This window comes from Malaya genurostris, chromosome 1 (assembly GCF_030247185.1).
Source record: "Malaya genurostris strain Urasoe2022 chromosome 1, Malgen_1.1, whole genome shotgun sequence".
Classification (NCBI taxonomy): Eukaryota; Metazoa; Arthropoda; class Insecta; order Diptera; family Culicidae; genus Malaya; species Malaya genurostris.
In genome coordinates, this window is record NC_080570.1 from 73,612,968 (window position 1) to 73,634,115 (window position 21,148).

Consider the following 21,148-nt stretch of genomic DNA (forward strand, 5'->3'; position numbering starts at 1 on the left):
CGAGTGAATATTCTGCTTCGGACGAATGCGACAGCGCGAAGAAAGTTCCAAAAGGGAAGATCAAAGAATGATCGCGATCATCGGGGCGGAAATACTAACAGCCTTCTGGGATTGCAATGGTGTGGATTTGCGGTGGCATTTGAGAGGCTTTCAAGCGGTGCTACGGTGTGCGGTCGAGATGCGGTGAGGTCGAAAAAGAAATTTTCTTGCTTGTTTGCCTCGGGAGCACGAAGAAAGTCGACAAAGCAGAATCGACGAAAAGAAAAGAAATGATTTAAATATTTTTTCCGTTGGTTGGTTCAGGCGTTTTCTTATGGTTTGGATTTATATTTTACTCTTTCCAGTCGGCTGGTAACTTCAAACTTGACTTCATTTAGGAGAACTGGCAAAGGTAAACTGAGAAACGGCCGAGAAGTTATCGTGCAGGGCGGTAGTTGAATTGGCGGAACGCGTGAGGGAGGTGAATCAGAAAAAGCCTAACTGTTTGTATACGGCTGGACGATCGGATGGATTTTCTGGCCACGGTAAGCCCATCATCAGATGGTATTGAAACGAGTTGCGGGACACGGACTTGTTTTAATGCGTGTGCGAAAAGGCATCAAAGCGAGTGTTCGATCGAGGGCAATGTGTGTGTGTCCAAATAAATTTATAAACTTTCAATGATAGAACCAGCCACCAATCATTATTTTCTTGTAATGTTTCAATGCAATTCAAGGGACTAGATCGAGACACAAAAATTAAAACGAGATATAAGTGATCACATTTAACTAATTTGGACGGATTAGGAACTTCACCGTTAAACTTCAAATTAATTGATTTCTTGGATTCTCATTTGCGTTGAGAATAAGTTCCAACGAAAATTAATTCTGGGGTATGGACCCTACACAATTTTCTACAACGAATCATAATTTTTTCCACATGAGTGACAAAGCATGTACTGTCCAATGCTTTTTGATCCAATTCTAATTCCGCTAAAAAGATTTACTTTTTCCCATACATAATAAAAGCATGAATATTATAGATTTCACTGATGTTCTCAACAATGACGATGTCAATGCTGCAGTATAGACTTTTTCTAACACTATGAGCTAAGTTATCAATCGCTCTGTGCCTAAGCAATCCGGTCGGAAGTCAACCAAACCGAATTAGCAATCCATCGAGCTGAGATGTCTGAAAACAATAAAACGGGCAGCATGCAAGCAATACTCTAAGCATGAAGGATTTGTCCTACGGCAAAATGATGTGCAGATAAACCACACGTACAGAAGGATCATGAAGCGCTATCTAGTGCTAGTTATTTACGGAATGTAAACTAAAGTCGGATCCTTAGAAATTCTGGAGCTATGTCGACGAGCAAGGGAAAGATTCTGCGCTAATTTCGTCAATGCGTTACGCAGAACCCACAGATTTGTGTCCGCAGAAGTTTTGTCAATTATTTTCCCAGAAGTTTTTGCCTTTCTCATATAGAAAGGTTATGCAATTACTGTGAAAACCGACTTTTGAACCGAGGCCCGGAGGGCCGAGTGTCATATACCATTCGACTCAGTTCGTCGAGTACGCAAAATGTCTGTGTGTGTATGTGCGTATGTGTATGTAACGTTTTTTTGCACTAACTTTTCTCGGAGATGGCTGAACCGATTTTCACAAACTTAGATTCAAATGAAAGGTCTTGCGGTCCCATAAAAAATTCCTGAATATTATTTGGATGTTCGGGAGTTATGGGGTAAAATGTGCAAAAAATGAAAATATGTGTTCAAACTTTTCTAATAGATGGCGCGACCGATTTTCACAAACTTAGGTTCAAATGAAAGGTCCTGTGGTCCCATACGTATTTCCTGAATTTCAAGCGGATCCGACTTCCGGATCCGAAAATATAAGGCAAAGTGGGTTAAAAATTGTATACCATCACTAAAAATGGGGAAAAACCTTTAAAAAAAATTCTAAATCGACCTCAAATCTTTTCTAATTGATAGTTTTCATCAGTAGACGGTCAAACAAACCGATTTCGGTTATTCTTTTAAGAATCGAAGAAAATTATTTTGAAGAATACCACAGTTTTATATATGATAGTATGATTTACAGGGTCCGGCACTCGAAGTGTAACCAACTTCAGACCGCTCGCGCAGCTGACGCACGGGCATCAGTTCTCTAGAATTTGCTAAATGACAGTTCGGAGTTGTATTGTTTACAAGCGCAAGAAAGCATTTTGCCAAAAGTGAACGCGAAAAAAAAATCTTGACTTGAGAGAGCGAAGGAGTTGCTTCGTTTGGCCGAAAGCGGTCAATTTCCGAACATTGTATTTTCTGACGAGAAAATTTTTCCAGTTGAGCAATTCGTAAACTCTCAAAACGATAGGGTTTACTTGACCGACCGTTCATACGAGAATTTGAGTCATCGATTGGCCACCAGGAGGCAGCACCCGCAACAGATAATGGTTTGGGCCGCTGTAACCACAGATGGGCGCTCTCCAATCGTTTTCATCGAGCCTGGCGTCAAGGTAAATGCGACATATTATCGGGAAAGTATTCTGGAGGTTGCTTTGAAGCCGTGGGCAGACAAACATTTCGGTGGCAGACCATGGACGTTTCAGCAGGACTCGGCACCGTCTCACAAAGTTCGAGTGAACCAAGAATGGCTGAAAAACAACGTTCCGAACTTCATCACGTCCACACAATGGCTCTCGAATTCACCAGATGTGAATCCAATGGATTATTCTCTTTGGGTCATTTTGGAGAGCAAAGTCCGAACTAAAAGATACACCAGTCTCGAGGCGCTGAAAAAAGTTATTGTCCGCGAGTGGGCCAAAATACACCTGCAAGTCACATTCGGGCAGCTTGCGATTCGTTTTTTGACCGTCTCAAGGCCATAGTCAAGGCAAAAGGTGGTCATATCGAGCAAAAGTGAATTGATTCTGAATTTTGTATTATTTTTACACATTTTGTACTTTGAATTAAGTAAAAGTAATTTTCCAAACTGAATTTATGGCCTTTTTAACTGGTTACACTTCGAGTGCCGGACCCTGTGTATGAGAAAGGCATCATTACACCACTAGGTGGATTAAAACTGGTTTTAGTATTATATCTGATGAAAAATTGTTGCCGCTTCAGGTATCTCTTGCTGTGCATAATGTACCATTAATGAATCAGTCCTTAAAGGCGAACAATTTAGACGAAAACACCGTTCTGTTGGCGATTGGTAAAACCAAAGCTAGCACCTCCCTAGGGCTAGATGGTATACCGGTGACTGTTTTGTGAAAATGCTCTACCAGTTCACCAGCACCTCTCAGGTATTTGTTCCACATATCACCAACTACCGGGATATTTTCCGTTCTGTGGAAGCCCTCTTTTACGTTTACAGTTCATAATAAAGAAAATAAAAAGCCTGGACAACTACTGTGGGATTGCATTTCGCTATTCCAAAACTTTTTGGAATGATCATTCTTGAGCCAATTTTCTACCATTGGATGCAGTATATTGGCCAGACTAAACATGGATTCAAGCCAAAACGTTCTACTGCTACAAATCTTCTATCGTTTACAAATTATGTTACAAATGCTATGCCCGTTGATTGTCAAACAGACCTCATTTGCACGGATCTCTCAGCAGTCTTTGATAAAATAAATCACTCTATCGCTATCGCAAAACTAGGCAAACTCAATTTTGGATCGAACGTACTCCACTGGATTAAGTCATACCTAAGCGACCGACATCTTGTCACCAGAATTGGTGTATCTGATGAGTTTTGCGCTTGACGTAGAATCCCACAAATCAGTCATCTAGGACCACTGATATTTTGGCTGTACTTTAACGACGTGAATTTTTTTCTTGCCGAGCCATGACTTTCATTTGCTAAAATTTACAACATAACCCGGAAAATAGATGATGCCGTATTCCGGCAACGCCTACTGTTAATTTTTGCTGACGAATGATTTTCAATCCTCAGAAATGTTCGATCATAACTTTCACACGAAAAAAACATCGTGTCCAATACGACTAGTGCGACGAAATGGCAAGCTAAGGATCAAACTGTTATGAGCAGCACGTGGTCGAACTTTTACTAAGAAGTGCGGGTAATCGTTTCTATCAATTAAAATGTGAGAAACTGTCATAACTGTCATCCTTTTCAAACTTGCAGTGAGTCAATTCCAATCAACGTCGCTCGACTTTTATAGCTCGGGAGCTGTTGTGGATTGTTCCAAGGCAACTGGCGCAGTGAAAAACGAATAAATCTACATTGTATCGATTCGATCCGATTGACACCATTGAGGTAGTAAGGGTTCCATACCACTGAGAAATATTCAAGAATAGAGCAAATCAGCGAACAGTACACAGTTTTGCGGAAGTAAATATCTTTAATTTTTTTGTTATCCTCATTACAACTTCCAAGCATCGGGAAGCTTTTGCAATTATGTAGCTAACATATTAAAGGAAAGGACATTTGCATTGCTTCGGTATATATTCCTCCAAGAGCTCAAGTTGGACAACGACAGCTTGATGAAATTGTTGAAGCCCTTCCTGCTCCACGTTTGATTTTAGGAGATTTCAATTCGCACGGAATGATGTGGGGTTCCGTTTACAATGATAGCAGATCATCTCTAATATATAATATTTGCGACAATTTTAGCATGACGGTACTAAATATGGGTAGCATGACACGGATCCCAAGACCTCCTGCACGTCCAAGTGCATTAGATTTATCTCTGTGCTCGACTTCAATTCGACTAGATTGCACCTGGAAAGTATTTCCTGATTTACACGGTAGCGATCATTTACCAATCATCATCTCAATTAGCAGTAACAAAGGCATTGCTAATTCAGTTAATATTCCATATGATTTGACAAAAAATATTGACTGGATTAAATACCAAAGTAATATTTCAAGTGTCTTAACTTCAATGGAAGAGCTCCCCCCACTTGAAGAATATGACTTCCTCGTTTGTTCGATTCTGGAGGCCGCAGAACAAGCCCAAACCAAACGATTTCTTGGTCCATCGTCTAACAGAAGGCCTCCAAACCCTTGGTGGGACAAAGAGTGCTCAGATGCTAAGCACGCGAAACAAAATGCTTTCAAGACGTTTTTAAAACGAGGAGGAGGAACTCCTCAGAATTTTGAAAATTTCTTGACTTTAGAAACCAAGTACGAGAGCATACTTCGGGCCAAGAAATGTAGCTATTGAAGACATTTTGTCGAAGGTTTGTCAAGAGAAACCTCAATGAGCACTCTTTGGTATTGCTAATTCAGTTAATATTCCATATGAATATAAATGGTAAATGAGGAATCGTAACGTAGGAAATAAGAGTGAGGAATACTCGAACCGATGGATATTTGATTTTGCGAGGAAAGTTTGTCCAGATTCTGTTCCTACGCATAGCATTATAAGAGAATCTTTTCCAAATAATGGGTCAATTGATAGCCCCTTTTCAATGATGGATTTTTCCATAGCACTCATGTCTTGTAACAATAACGCTCCTGGGTTGGACAGAATTAAATTCAACTTGGTGAAGAATCTGCCCGACCTCGCAAAAAGACGTTTGTTGGAATTGTTTAACAAGTTTCTTGAGCAAAATATTGTTCCACCTGACTGGAGGCAAGTGAAAGTTATAGCCATTCAAAAGCCGGGGAAACCAGCTTCCAATTACAACTCATATAGACCCATTGCGATGTTGTCCTGCATCAGAAAATTGTTCGAAAAAATTATTCTACGACGTCTCGACACTTGGGTCGAGACGAACGGGTTGTTGTCTGATACTCAGTTTGGCTTCCGTAGAAATAAAGGGACGAATGACTGCCTTGCATTACTTTCGTCTGACATCCAAATTGCCCTCGCTCAAAAGCAACAAATGGCATCTGTATTTTTAGACATTAAAGGAGCATTTGATTCAGTTTCCATTGATGTTCTTTCAGACAAGCTCCACCAACATGGACTTCCACCGGTTATAAATAATTATTTGCACAACCTTTTGTCAGAGAAATGCATGCATTTTTCACATGGCGATTTGGCAACATTCAGAATTAGCTACATGGGTCTACCGCAAGGATCATGTCTCAGTCCGCTCCTTTATAATTTTTACGTGAATGACATTGACAGCTGTCTAGTAACCCCATGTACACTAAGACAATTGGCAGATGATGGCGTGGTTTCAGTTACTGGACCCAAAGCTATTGATCTGCAAAAAACATTGCAAGATACCTTAGATAACTTGTCCGTTTGGGCTGTTCATCTGGGTATCGAATTCTCTGCGGAGAAAACAGAGCTGGTCGTCTTTTCACGAAAGCATGATCCCGCGCAGCTTCAGCTTCATATGATGGGAAGAATGATCCAACAGGTTTTGACTTTCAAATACCTTGGGGTGTGGTTTGATTCCAAATGCACGTGGGGAGGACACATTAGGTTTCTGATAACAAAATGCCAACAAAGAGTAAATTTTCTTCGAACAATAACAGGATCTTGGTGGGGTGCTCATCCGGAAGATCTAATAAAATTGTATCAGACAACGATACTTTCAGTGATGGAATATGGATGCGTTTGCTTTCGTTCCGCTGCAAACTCTCATATTATCAAATTAGAGCGAATTCAATATCGTTGTTTGCGAATTGCTTTAGGGTGCATGCATTCGACACATACAATGAGTCTTGAAGTTCTGGCGGGAGTTCTTCCATTAAAAGATCGATTTTGGGAGCTTTCATCGCGACTGCTAATAAGATGTGAGGTACTGAATCCCCTGGTTATTAATAACTTCGAAAGGCTAGTTGAGCTTCAATCTCAAACAAGATTCATGACAGTATATTTTAACCATATGTCACAGGAAATCAACCCATCAAGATATATTCCTATCCGTGTCAGCCTCCTAAATGTCCCTGACTCAACTTTATTTTTCGACACATCCATGCAGCGCGAAGTGCGTGGAATCCCGGAACACCTACGCTCGATGGAAATCCCAAAAATATTTACAAGTAAGTTCAGGCATATTGACTCTGAGAAAATATTTTACACGGACCGATCACGAATTGAAGAGGCTACTGGGTTTGGTATATTCAACAATAATGTTTCGGCCTCATTCAAGCTTCAAGAACCTGCATCTGTTTATATAGCAGAGTTAGCAGCAGTTCATTATAGTTTGAGTGTAATCGTCACATTATCTCCAAACCATTATTTTCTTTTCACAGATAGTCTGAGTGCAATTGAAGCTATTCGCTCAAACGCTGCTTGCCAATATGAACCTTTTTTCCTGGGAAAAATAAAACAGTGCCTGAACGTCATATTGAATAATAATTATCAAATCACAATAGTTTGGGTTCCGGCTCATTGCTCCATTCCAGGCAATGAAAGAGCCGATAGTTTAGCCAAACGTGGTGCTATTGAGGGTGAGATTTATGAGAGATCGATTGCTTTCAACGAATTCTATAGCGCGTCTCGCCAAAGAACACTTGCCAGCTGGCAAGCTTCTTGGGATAAAGATGATCTGGGTCGGTGGATGCACTCAATTATTCCTAAAATATCCACAAAGGCATGGTTCAGGGGACTGGATGTCAGTAGAGATTTCATTCGTGTGATGTCCAGACTCATGTCCAATCACTACACGTTAGATGCACATCTCCTTCGAATTGGACTTTCCGAGACTAATCATTGTGCTTGCGGCGAAGGTTACCGCGATATTGACCATGTTGTATGGACATGCGTGGAGTTTCGTGATGTCAGATCTCAACTAATAAATTCCTTGCGTACCCAAGGTAGACTATCCAATGTCCCAGTTTGCGACATTCTTGCTTGTCGTGACCTTCCATACATGAAACCAAGGTTGCTGATCCTATCAATGAAACATTACTCGTGAACTATTCTCTTCACCGGCGATGCTCTACCCGTGCGGCGAGCAGTTTGTATATATTCCGTGTCTGCTTTATTCATTCTTTTCTTCCACTCAGAGAATTGAACCGCTTGGCAAAGCAAGCAAGCATCTTATATGCACTCTGTTGACTCACAGTGAGTTCGTTTCGAAGCATTTAGGTAGAAAGCTATTCGGTGGTGATGATGACTCGCGTTGAGTCGAATTTTCTACTCACGGTGATTCGTTCTCTGCGACGTATGGCGGTACAACTGAATGACCGCCCAGGATAAAATTTTATTCCTGTATAAAGCTTATAAGAAAGATGTCGAATCTTTTTGAATTGTCTTCACTGCACATTTCTTCGGTGTTTGCTATACTTTAATCGTGATTTGTAGCGTTAGGGACAACTTTGATACCTACCAGAATATGTTATTGATTAAACATCAAACTGTAAAGGCTTATTAATGGAGCGTTTTTGTGTGTCGTAAATATGTAACTTTCACTCCTATTCCGTAGTTCTATAATAAATTCATTTTGTGTTTCGATCGAGTTCGACTTTTCCAAACAAATTATACCTCATTCGAAATGCCAAATTGGTATTTTTCATTCGGTCGAATGTAGGGTTGTTTATTATGCCTGAGAAGTAATAGTCCCAAGTTTTTGTCAATTATTATTGTTTCTCATGATCGTGAAACTATTTATATACCGATTACAAAGCCATTCGACGATCGTTTCCTTAATAATTATAAACATATGTGATGATTGCTTTTAATTTCATGTTAATCATTCATAATAAACTAATAGTATTTGTATTGACTTCGAGACAAGTTGTGTCGAACCAAGTCAACTACCAAAAAAGTTGAGACCAACTTTGATGATAAGCACTATCAGTTCGTACAAATACTAGAAGAACCATAAACACCAAATAATTCCGTCACATTCAATATACAGGGCCTATTCAATATATAGAGCTACAATATAATAGAAACTAAAACCGAAATAGAACTTCTATAATTTTGTATAAGGCACTAATTTGGAGGCCAACATAAGATTTTACTGAAGAATGATATTTCTATTATTATCAAAAACAAACAAACTCTCTACAGTTACTTGTTGGAAACTGTGCCATTGATAATCGTGCAATGAAGACCTTCCGCAGTTTCCAATAACGAAATAAATATCTAAAAATCAAGTATCATACAATCAAACACAACAAAATTATCTGTCTCGTGACATTAGTGACGTTAAATAAAGTGGAATTAAATGCATATTTTTTTTCTTGATCATATATTCTCCTACTATCTCCTGATTATGTGATAACAGAATTATATTTCATTTGGACTCTTTGTATGTGATCCTTGAAGTATTCACGTAAAAAATTTTTTGCTCAACACAGTTTTAAGGTAAATAATACAATGAGTAGTTTCAAAACTGAATGTGTGATATGAGTAACAAAAATTCTAAATCGCACTACCTGACAAATCGATAAACCACGCGGATTGTGTTATTTTTCAAATTGAAATCGTTTCCTCTGTAATATGAATATTGTAAAATGTTATGAAATTGAATTTACAATTTCTTCAAGCGGATGTTCTTTTTTAAAAAAAAGCTAAACCGATCACTTCGGGAGTCAATTGTAGAACATTTTATTTTCAATACATTTTTGACAGCAATATCAGATTGTAATCTTAATTTGATTTCAGCTCATCAATTTCTCAACTGATATCACATTACGTTATTGTTTTGCTGTTTGCTTTTGGAAGCAAAACTTACGAGGCAATAGTTTTGTGAAACTCCAAAAATGATAATATTAAATGCAAAAATTTAATGAATGCATTAAAATAGGACTAAGTTAATAAGGCGATACAAAAATGCAAAAGTAAATTTCAATGGAACATCTATTCCTCCAATTTTATGTTGCGTTTTACAAAATGCTTCGACATCAAGTGGCAGTTGGCCGGAACCACAACCGTGATTCTCAATTTAAAAGTCTTAATTTCCTGATCGTAGTACAGTTATTCTAATCGATAATTTGCGTAGATGTATGGTAAAAGATGCTGAATGAGTATTTAGTTAGTAATGACTATTTCTTTGTTAGCCATTCTTCTTAATTGCTTTGATTTTTGCAGAGCAAGCAGTTACATGGCGTCTCAGTAGGTTCAAACGTTGTGGAAAACCCTGCACTCCTATTACTTCTATAAATCAAATCTATGCGAAGAAGCGTTAAATTGTGTTTAATATAATAAAAACATGAGAAAATAAATCATCCCTGGAATTAAAAGATTAGACTTGCCTCTATAATCAATATTCAGAATATATTTTTGTCACTCTATTTGCATTGCATATTGATATTGCGTATTGGACTTGATCATTCATAATCATATGTGATTTAAAAAATATCACTGTAGATATTTCAGTCCATTTTCAAAATCATAAATAAAATAAATATCAAACCAACCCGAAAGAGAATCAAAAGTGTTGCTACAGTTATATGTGGAAAATAATTCCTTTTATTTTATTTCTTATATAAGCCATATAAACTGCAAAATTTTCACTTTACAAAAGTGATTGCCCTCAGGTGATTCAACTCCAGCTTTTTTAAAATCTATCTGCCATTACTTGCCGCAAAATTTCAACAGCACGGAGTACGAACGTGAGAATAGTATTCGGTGAAATCTGAATAAACTGTTTCATTAGTTTTATTGCAGTAGGAAGTATATTATATGTACATTAGTATACGATTTTAAACGACGTTTTGAAGTAGACTATCGGTTTTATTTATCAGTTTAATTTTTATCCAACCCAATCGTTTCGCCATCTTCCAATAATAAGTAATGATATTACGTTTAAAGTTTTCCAAGCTAATTTGTGATGTTCAACGCACACTTTTTATCAGGGCAATATCTACGAGACAATTAAACTAAGCAAAATAAAAAATTGCTTCCATCGCATCGCTAATTTTTGTCTTCAATTTTTTTTGTACACTTGCATTCATGATTGCTGGCATTTTGACTCGCAGTGAGTCAAAAATTGACTCAATGTAAGCGCTACTCGTGCCTGATGATACCTGCTCTTGAAATGGTAGAGAATGGCTCACGGCGGAATAGCAACAAGCATGAAAAGCAAGATCTCTTCTCTCTTGCGAGTCGCTCAGGCAGTCACATATTGAGCATAGCTTTTGCCTCGTCCGGCATTACATGCTTTGCTGTCTCCGTTCTTGAATCGTTCGCAGGCGATGAACGTTAATGAGTTGCGTGAGGCGAATTTCAGCAACCCTGCATGAAACTTCTTTATCATTTCATTAAATCCATTGGAGTTCCAATTTAAATTTTATTTTATGTTAGACTGTTTTCTCTTCCATGAGTTCAACCAATAGCCAACTATAGGATATTGAATATAAGTGGTGAACTGATACAAACAAACCTGAAATAGTTATAAGATCATGTACAAAATAAATGTTTTTTATTTATTGTAATTTAAAATAGCAACTCGCTTGATAAAAACAGTGTTTAGATTAACTAATGAGTACCAACATACTAATATGATATTCGAAATGTATTAGGTTTAAACTACTATGTATTGTGGATGCCACGGCGAAGAAAAACTTATGTATATTGCCTATGAAATAAACGTATTTATGAAAAAAAAATGTAGCTAACATGTTACTCAAATGTTAGTTGCTCATCGAGCAAAACGCCACGGTCTTTAGCACACATCGTCCTTTTTATCGAAGTATCACCGATGCAGTACAGGTGACTTAATCCCTCATACGATACAATTCATAAAGCCTTAATTTGTCAAATGAAGTAAAATTTCTCTTGTAATGACTTAATGTTAGATTAACATGAATTTTATTGGTTTCGACTGTAACTTGCATTCTATGTTATCAGTTGCGACTGTATGCATATATTTGTATGTACCTTTTACCAGCCAAGCAGATGCATGCTTATGTGGCTCAGTCGATTAACAGACGTACTTTGTGATCTTATGATTCTCGGTTCAAGTCGCGGCGGTCGTTACCAGGATTGATATTTTTATGTCAGTGAATTTCATGTTATGGAATTTTAGACACAATATTGAATGTTTCCACGTAAATTTGCATGAACTGCGTCGCTTCATTTACTAGGTTTTTTCGAAGTTATGGAACCAATGGTGCAATTACAGGCCTGCAGATGATCTTCATTAGAGTGTCATCGGGATTTTATTACGCCGTGTCATACGATCAATTTTTATTTAATATTCTTAGAAATAATCATTTGGACTAAATTATGTTGATGTTGATGTTGATTCTAATAAGTAATTAAATTACTAAAGTGTATAAATATTTACCGTATCGAAATTTTTCAATTGATTGAACTATAGCTCATAGATGTAGGATATAAGACCGATTCCATTTAAACTTCAGGATTGTTTGTTTACTTTTGTTTTTTTTTATTTATCTCAAATTTATTATAAGCATTGTTCACCACGAAATGAACATTTTATATATCCAGTTGTCCATGTTGATTCTAGCCTAACATATGAGAAAGACCTTAGTAAAAATTTCCTGAACATTTCCCAAAGTTATATGAAACGATTGGTCCGATGGATTTGATTCCTTCGGAGTTGTTTTAGATAGTTATTGAAATTATGTGGAAAACTATAAACTGTAAAAACAATTATTATCCTTTTACATGATTTAGGAAATAACACTCAAAAACTACGAGGATAAGTCCCATGGGGTTCTTCGAGCTTATGAACCAACCAACATCGAACACGCGAACCCAGACTCTGTTTGCCTTGATTCGTGTTTGTCTAGTAGATGTTTGCAAATAACCCGACTCTACGCCTGCGTGAAGCAAAGATTTAACTTGTCAAACAACGAAGATTTGGTTGCCTGGGACATTTCAACTAGAATTTGAATGTAGTAAAGGATCAAATTTTACAAAGTCGGTCATGAAGACGTTTGGATCTTTGTCGATACAAAATCCCTATCAGACATGTCCGAGCCATCATGAAGAGCACATTTTCCGGGACGCCTGTTCACAATTTTTATCAGATATCTCGGGAAATTCTGCGAGCGCTGAAAATCTTGTTAAAACAAATGCTTGTGTGGTAGGGATGTCCGATACCGAATGTTTCTTTTACTCTTGGGTGTTTATGGTATCGATATTGCATCAGAGCGATACTGTTAGTATCGATACTTTTGGTCTCGATACTTATAGTAACGCAACAGATTGAAGTCAATTCCCATTACATTTTCGTTTCATGTATAGAGGCTTTAACCTTAAGGTCATTCGCCTCTTCGGGCCAGAAAAATTTCTAACCGTATGTGTGAGGTTGGGAATCGAGCCCAGGTGGGCTGCGTAAAAGGCATCACGCTATATCTGCCTCGATGGAACATTATTATTTCTTCTGCTTCGACGAAGTGCCAAGCCCGCGCATGTATTGGTATGACGTAGACTAGCCGTCGATGAAATTCGTTCTCGACAATCTCGCTTCGTCTCACAGATGCGCTGAAAGAGAGTGCGAAGTGCAAAACACGCACATAAAGGTCATACTCTCAGAGGATTCAATCATTTCAATTTTTCACACTCATTGCACTCTCTTTCAGTGCGCCTAACAGAGATGGAATAATAGCGATAGGAATTGGCTTTTAGTGTAGTATTCGTGTATCGACATAAAGGTTATGACATGAATATTGTTGAGAAAATAAGTGAAATGTGAAATCAACACAAAGTGGCGTGCGAAAATTCTTTGACGTGGACCAAAAGTCGCGAAAGGCGAAGTGCAAATCTTGTGGTAAATAATATACTGGTGGCACAACAAATTTATGCACAACAAGAAAAGAATTGTAACAATCTCGATGTGATTATCAATTGATATGAAAAAAATTTAGACGTACTAAATATCAAATGCAATAATTTTCTGTTTTCAAGAAATATTGCAGATAAATCACACGTTATTTCATCGAAATAACGTATTGAGTTTATTACATCACCTGAACTGAATACTGTACATAGGGGCTGGGGTCCACTAGAAGATTGATAGTACCTATTAGCTCTCTCCGGACAGTACCAGCCTAGATGCCGTGTGGAATCCGGCGGAAAAAAATGAACCAAGAATAGATCCCTTGGGTTCCTGCTTCCATGTCGTAAAAGGCGACAATTGCAGGAGTTTATTTTTCCTTTCAGTTATTAGATATTTTCATTGTTTCACTTTTGATTACTCTATTTTACTAAATTATCTCTTCATTCAACCTATCAATTTCCGTCTAGCTTCGGAGAAAAGTTTTATTTGGAATGTTTTCTTCTTCCATGTTATTGATTGTCTTTCAGGATTGTAAATTGAATGATAAAAATCATCTAATGCGCAGTTCCGTTGATATTGCAAATTATAAGCAGAGATAACATACATCGGTATATTGGATACATAGTAAAAATTCACTTGATATTAATATTTCAAACCATAAATTTATATTTTTCTCGGTAGCCGACTGCCCAGATCAACCAATATAACCAATTATTAATTTTATAAATAATTAAAATAATAAAGTGGAAATAACTTTTGTTGATCTTTGTTTGGTGATTTAAAATGATTTTATAACAACTGCTTAGAATATGTCAATGCAATTAATCAACTGTTTTGTCTAAATCCTATTCACTCGTTTATTTTGTAATTTCATTTATAAAAAAATATGGAAGTTTTTATTCTTTACGCGATAGTATTGCAAATTTTTCTTCAGTTTTCTCGAATAAGAGCTGTGAATCAAGACTTCCCGGGACTTCAAGATATAAGGATATTGTTGAAACGTTCACTCGGAAAGTCAGTGAGTTTAGTGGTACATCCGAGCATCTTGAATCCGGAACATACTGAGTCGTGCGCGAAACCAATACTGAAATTTTTACTAACAAATATCCTTTTCCCGTGACACTTGTGGAGTGCGCAGTAGTATATACGGCCTCTAGTAACAACAAGTGTTGGACTAACATCCCTTCCCATTCCTTAGACGATCTACGTTCGGGCCTGGCCGGCGCCGGTACTGATCAATGAGTTCTGGGATTACCAGAAGATGTACATTGTAGGATGGTTTACCAGTCCCAGGTCGGATCATCTAAAAACTCCCTGCACAATTTCAGCTAATCCCGATCAGTAACGGAGTAGCAACCAGGGGTGGTCGCTCAAGCTCAAGCTCAAGCTCGCCTGAACTGAATACTGTACATGATTCTGATATGAAATTATGCTTTACTTTAGAACGACACCAAGATTGTTGTGATATTATATCGTAATCGTTGCATATCAGTAGTGAGTAGTGATGTAGCAGAAATTTTAATGTAATATCACAAATGAGTTGGTGTCGTTCTAAAGGTTGTAATATTACACGAAAAGATGAATAATTTCCTATCAGAATCAGAATCGAAGTATTCATTTAAGCTGATCAATATTGCATTACATTATTGCATTTTAAGTTTAATATGTCTAATTTTTTAGCCTCGATTGATAATCACATTGAGATCGTTACAATTCTTTTTTTACTCTGTGAAAACACCTTAAAGACTGTCCCAGAAAGTATGAACGCAACCAAAAATCGCTGCCATTTCGCAATGGTTCAGAATCTGTCATTTTTTTTGGCTGCGTCCTGTTGTTTACACTCTTCTCTAACCACTTGTGCAGTTGTTTATTCGTTTTCATTAGTTTGTTTCGAAATGCGTGTACTTTCAGCATAACAAAGTCGAAAAATTGTGTACAAATGGTGCACAGAACGCGGACTGTCACTGAGAAAGATAGCAAAAATTGAAGGAGTAAGTGAAAAAGCCGTGCGAAATGCAATCAGGAAGTTCGGTGAGGATAACACCTTTGAGGATAAACCGAAAATGGGTCGAAAAAAGGTCCTACTATCCCCCAGTTGGATAAACGTATACTGAAGGCGTTTGAGTAAAAGAAGGAGGTTTCAGTTCGAGATGTGGCCGAAAAAGTGGGCACTTCGAAGTTAAATGTTATTCGTGCTAAAGAACGTTTGAATCTTCGAACCTATAAGAAGCAGAAACAACCAAAACGTAGTCCGAAACAAGAAGCATCGATCAGGCCGAGGGTTCGGAAGGTGTACAATACGATTCATGCTGGAAATTTGAACTGCATAATCATGGACGACGAAACCTACGTGAAAATCGATTACAAATCCTTGCCGGGACCACAATATTAGACGATGCGAGAAGGGCAAGTATTAAACCAGTCCGAGACATCGATTAAAATCGAAAAATTTGGTAAGAAAGCTATGGTCTGGCAAGCAATTTGTAGCTGCGGTAAGATTTCGAAACCCTTCATCACCACTGCTTCAATGAACAGCGAAATATACATCAAGGAATGTTTACAAAAACGACTTCTACCCATGATTCGAAGCCACAAGGATCCGGTTGTCTTCTGGCTAGATCTTGCTTCTTGCCACTACTCGAAATCAACGGTAGAATGGTATACTACCAAAAAAGTCACTTTCGTCGCAAAAGACATGAATCCACCAAATTGCCCACAACTTCGACCAATTGAGGAATTTTGGGCATTAACGAAAGCACATCTTAGGAAACATGTCTCGGCAGCCGAAACCATTCAACAGTTCGAAAAGGTATCGAGACATTAATCAAAAGGCAGCGTATTTCATTTCAAGTAGGTTCATGTGTGCTATTGCTTAAGCCTCCACGGTATGACATTTTCATGAAAGCAGATCGTTCTTGAGTTTGCGATATGTGTATTGAACAATACGATGGATATAAAACAAAACACATCGTCGCACAGTGGTCCCAATTATATCAAATCACACGTTTATTTGTTTGTGCTTCAGGGGTGGATTTCGGAGCTTTCATATCCTCAGAAGAATTTTTGCTTGGAACTGCTCGCTTTTTATGTAATCAAAGCTGTCATTAATTCATTAATTGAGTTAGAAAAAATATTTTGATAACGTTAGGAAAACTATAACCAAATATCCGAAGAAGTGACTTTTTTAGACGACCATAAAGTTAGTATAACAAGTAAAACAATCAAATAGTACACACAACAGTATTGTATAAGCCATACGACGTCACCATCGAATACTTGCAACCGATGTCACGTCGATTCACCGCCGCTGTCAGTCGAAAAATCTGCTACACTGCCGCTCATGTTATTCTACCTCGGCGCGCAGGTCTATTTTCATCATTGCTTTATTAATACAAAACCATTATGTTCCGGTTGCCTAAATGACGATATATTAGATATATTAATCGACAGTAAAACCAAATTGGAACCGTCTGGATATTAGATGTCTTTGAAAATGCAACCTGGAAATGAATTCAAATTTTGAGCGCAAATATCGAGCCAATTTGCTTCACAAAATTTATATATTTTTCGTAATGAGCCTGAGAACAGCATTAAAGATCAACCAATTTATTGGAAAATTTTTTAACTTATTGCTTATTAAAACATTAAATACCATATTGTATTGTTCTATTCTATGTTTTTATGATGGCTTCTTTTTCTTTCCACAGTTCAGTAGAAGCTCCGTTACCTAGTCGCACCACGAAAAAAGTCATCTTTTCGCCCTTACCAGAATTTCCATATGTTCTTAATTGTCAACTCCCATCGCCATATGGAAACAACGTTACTACTCAACGAATTGCGTCAAGAACCTTGTTTGAGCATGCCCCATGTGCAAACAGATAACGAGACGAAATTCTGTCCAAAAAAGACTGTTATCTTTGCCAGTCAGCAGAACTCCATATGTTTATGTGCTGACGGTTCGTTTTTTTTTTTGTCGCAAGATCCCTTATCTCGCTATCTACCGTTTTTCCCTAGTCGGGGCCACCGTACTTGCGGAATCGTTCAGAACTTACTGAAAAGGGGTGCACCTGTAATAGCACCTGAGCGAATGCAATTTATTGACACTATTTTTTACTCACTGTTCTTTCACCATCTCAGTTTTTGCGCGCGATACTATACTATCCGGTGATCACATAAGCATTTTACACTGAATTACACAAATTTTCGACAATCGCCAATGTAACATATGTTTCAAGCCTTTTCCGCCTGTTCACACTTGTTGGGTTTCTTGGGAGAATAGATGAATAGGTGATGTTGATAGTATTCCAGATTCCGAAAGGGATTTTTGCGTCCAGTAACGAACACTGCGCCGCCAGTACAGAACCCAAGACGGACGAAGTGCTGAGAGCGAAGCCCCGATACCGAACCGATTCGTAAACCATCTCCCCGTCTTCCACCCACTAGACTTCTCTTTCCTTGCGCTAATAAAACAGGCGAGATCCTTATCAAATCGTATTCATCAGCCGCGTTGGTTCGTTCTCTCCCGTGCGCACTTGTATTATTATCGTTGTCGTTGTCGCCGAATGTTCCGTGTCGGGAGCGTGTGTCGTTATCAGTGGGTGCAAGGTGGGAACAGTAGGGTGGTCCGGTGGCAGTTCGTTTAATCAACTCGTCTTAGAAGGTAACATAATTCTTAAAAGGTAACATAATCAAGAGAAATAAAAAGGGAAAAATAGTACAGATATCTGCAATCAATTTGCGAATTTTTTTCAAGAAGTAAATATATACATCTTATTCAGAAACTGACCGTGACCGTGAATACTTCTCTTTCATACCTGCATTTTCCAACTCCATCTCTGTAAACTATCTATCAGAACATGACATTTCGACAGCACTGAAAAACTTAGACGCCGCAAAAGGGCATGGACCTGACAGTATACCACCAATATTTAAAAAAAATCTTTCTGAAGAACTTACACTACCACTACTACTACTTTCTAACTTATCACTTAATAAATGTACTTTTCCTAAAGCATGGAAATCTTCCTTTCTTGTACCAATACTTAAATCTGGTGCAAAATCTAACATTCGGAACTACCGTGGAATAGCCATTATCTCATGCATTCCAAAATTATTTGAAAAAATTGTAAACGAAAAACTTTTTCATCAACTTAAAAATGTAATAACAAACAAACAACATGGCTTTTTTAAAGGCCGCTCAACTACAACAAATCTCTTAGAATTTATGACATTCACTCTGAATGCAATGGACGCCGGAAACTACGTAGAAACTCTTTACACTGACTTTAGCAAAGCCTTCGACCGTATTGACATACCATTACTACTGTAATATTCCAGAACGAAATCAATCTATTCCACATTTGGTGCTGCAAAAGTCTACTCCAACTCAATGTAAAAAAATGTAACTCAATAACTTTCAGTAGGAAAAATGAAACTATATCCACAAACATACATCTAGGAAATCAACTTGTAGAAAAATGTAAAATTGTAAGAGATTTAGGCGTAATCTTAGACTCCAAGCTCACTTTTGTGGAACACTACAATACCATAATTAATAAAGCAAATAGCATGCTGGGCTTTATTAAACGCTTCAGTCATAACTTTCAGGACCCATACACAATTAAATTATTATACACTACATATGTCAGACCTATTTTGGAATATTGCAGCCTAGTATGGCATCCATATAATATTATTCACGAAGAACGCATCGAATCTATTCAAAAATAATTTCTTTTATATGCACTTCGTAAATTAAACTGGACAGCATTTCCTCTACCACCATATGAAGCACGCTGCATGCTCATCAATATTTAAACACCTAAAGAACGCCGCGACCTTGCAATGCTTTGTTTTATCAGCGACATTATTTCTCAACGCATTCAATCACCTTCTTTATTATCGCAACTAAATTTTTATACACCTAGCCGTCAATTACGAACCAGGAAATTATTTTTAGAAAGAAACACTAGAACAAATTATGCAAAATATAGCCCAATCAATCGAATTATGCGCCACTACAATCAATATTGTGAACATCTTGACCGTGGTATGTAAAAAATGAAATGAAATTACAGCTTAGTCGTAGAAATAATGCGTAGTATCTAAGTAAACATTGTAAACCATTTATATGTAGTCTACATTTGCTTGACGAAATCAATAAAAAAATAAATAAATAAAGCAGCGCAACATAAACTGTCCATGCACTGTAAGCTGAAGACGAAACGTAAAATATGAAACAAAATAAAAGTTTCGTTTAGCCTTTCTCATATAGAAAGGTTATGCAATCACTGTAAAAACCGACTTTTGAACTGAGGCCCGGAGGTCCGAGTGTCATATACCATTCGACTCAGTTCGTCAAGTACGCAAAATGTCTGTGTGTGTATGTATGTTTTATTTTTGCACTAACTTTTCTCGGAGATGGCTAAACCGATTTTCACAAACTTAGATTCTAGTGAAAGGTCTTGTAATACTATACAAATTCTTGAATGTTATTTGGATCCGACTTCCGGTTCCGGAATTATGGGGTAATATGTGAAAAAAATTGTGAAAATAAGTGCACCTACTTTTTTCGTAGATGGCTGAATCGATTTTCACAAACTTAGATTCAAATGAAAGCTTTTTAGGTCCTATACCAAATTCCTGAATTTCATTTTGATCTGACTTCCAGCTCCTGAGTTATGGGGTAAAATGTTCAAAAATATTAAAATATGTTTTCTTGCTTTTCTCATAGATGGCGCGACCGATTTTCACACACTTAGGTTCAAATGAAAGGTCCTGTGGTCCCATACGGAATTCTTAAATTCCATCCGAACCCGACTTCCGGATCCGTATATATAACACATGGATCAATAAGTCCCGAGACTAACAATGGAAACAACATTTTTTTGCAATTTTTTTTTATTCATCAACATAATCACCTTTTAGGGTGCTACAATGGTTCCAACGTTTTTCCAATTTTTCAATACCATGTTTATAAAAAATATATCTTTCGCTTCAAAATAAGCTTCAGTTTCAGCGATGACCTCCTCATTTGAGCCAAATCTTTTTCCCTGGACCATTTTTTTAAGATCAGCCAAGAGCCAGTAGTCACTGGGGGCTAAATCTGGCGAGTATGGGGGGTGGGGAAGCAGATCAAAGCCCAATTCGTTCAATTTCGCCATTGTTTTCATTGTTTTGTTCATTGCTGTTTTTGTTCCACCGAAAGCAATCGCGGCACCCACTTGAAAAAAACCTTTTTCATGCTCAATTTTTCATGAAGGATAGTAAATACACTTCCATATGATATCTGTGTCATCTCAGCAATCTCACGGAGCTTCACTTTACGATCTTTCATTATAATTTTTGTCACTTCACTCACATTTTCCGGTGTAACGGCCTCCACAGGTCTACCCGAGCGTTCCGCGTCATTTGTGTCGGTACGACCACGTTTAAACTCGGCGAACCACCGACAAATCGTTGCTTTTGATGGACAAGAGTCCGGATAACATTTTTCAATCCATTGTTTCGCTTGCACGGTGTTTTTACCCATT

General features: G+C 37.7%; 1 protein-coding gene and 1 long non-coding RNA gene across 3 annotated transcripts in view; one reads left to right on the forward strand and one right to left on the reverse strand.

Moving 5' to 3' along the window:
- LOC131440470 (putative uncharacterized protein DDB_G0292292) overlaps positions 1 to 21,148 on the reverse strand; it is a 153,593-nt gene that overhangs the window by 111,880 nt on the left and 20,565 nt on the right. The window contains exon 1 of one of the 2 annotated variants that reach the window (XM_058611773.1): positions 17,735 to 17,955. The exons of the other annotated variant lie outside the window; for it this stretch is intronic. The gene's annotated coding sequence lies outside the window, so the exon portion shown is untranslated. Of the gene's footprint in view, positions 1 to 17,734; positions 17,956 to 21,148 lie in introns of those variants that run through there. 2 annotated transcript variants of the gene reach the window in all.
- On the forward strand, positions 5 to 10,177 carry LOC131440471 (uncharacterized). The gene is made up of 3 exons (XR_009231396.1): positions 5 to 183; positions 345 to 524; positions 9,956 to 10,177. It is a non-coding gene; the product is annotated as an uncharacterized LOC131440471 (long non-coding RNA).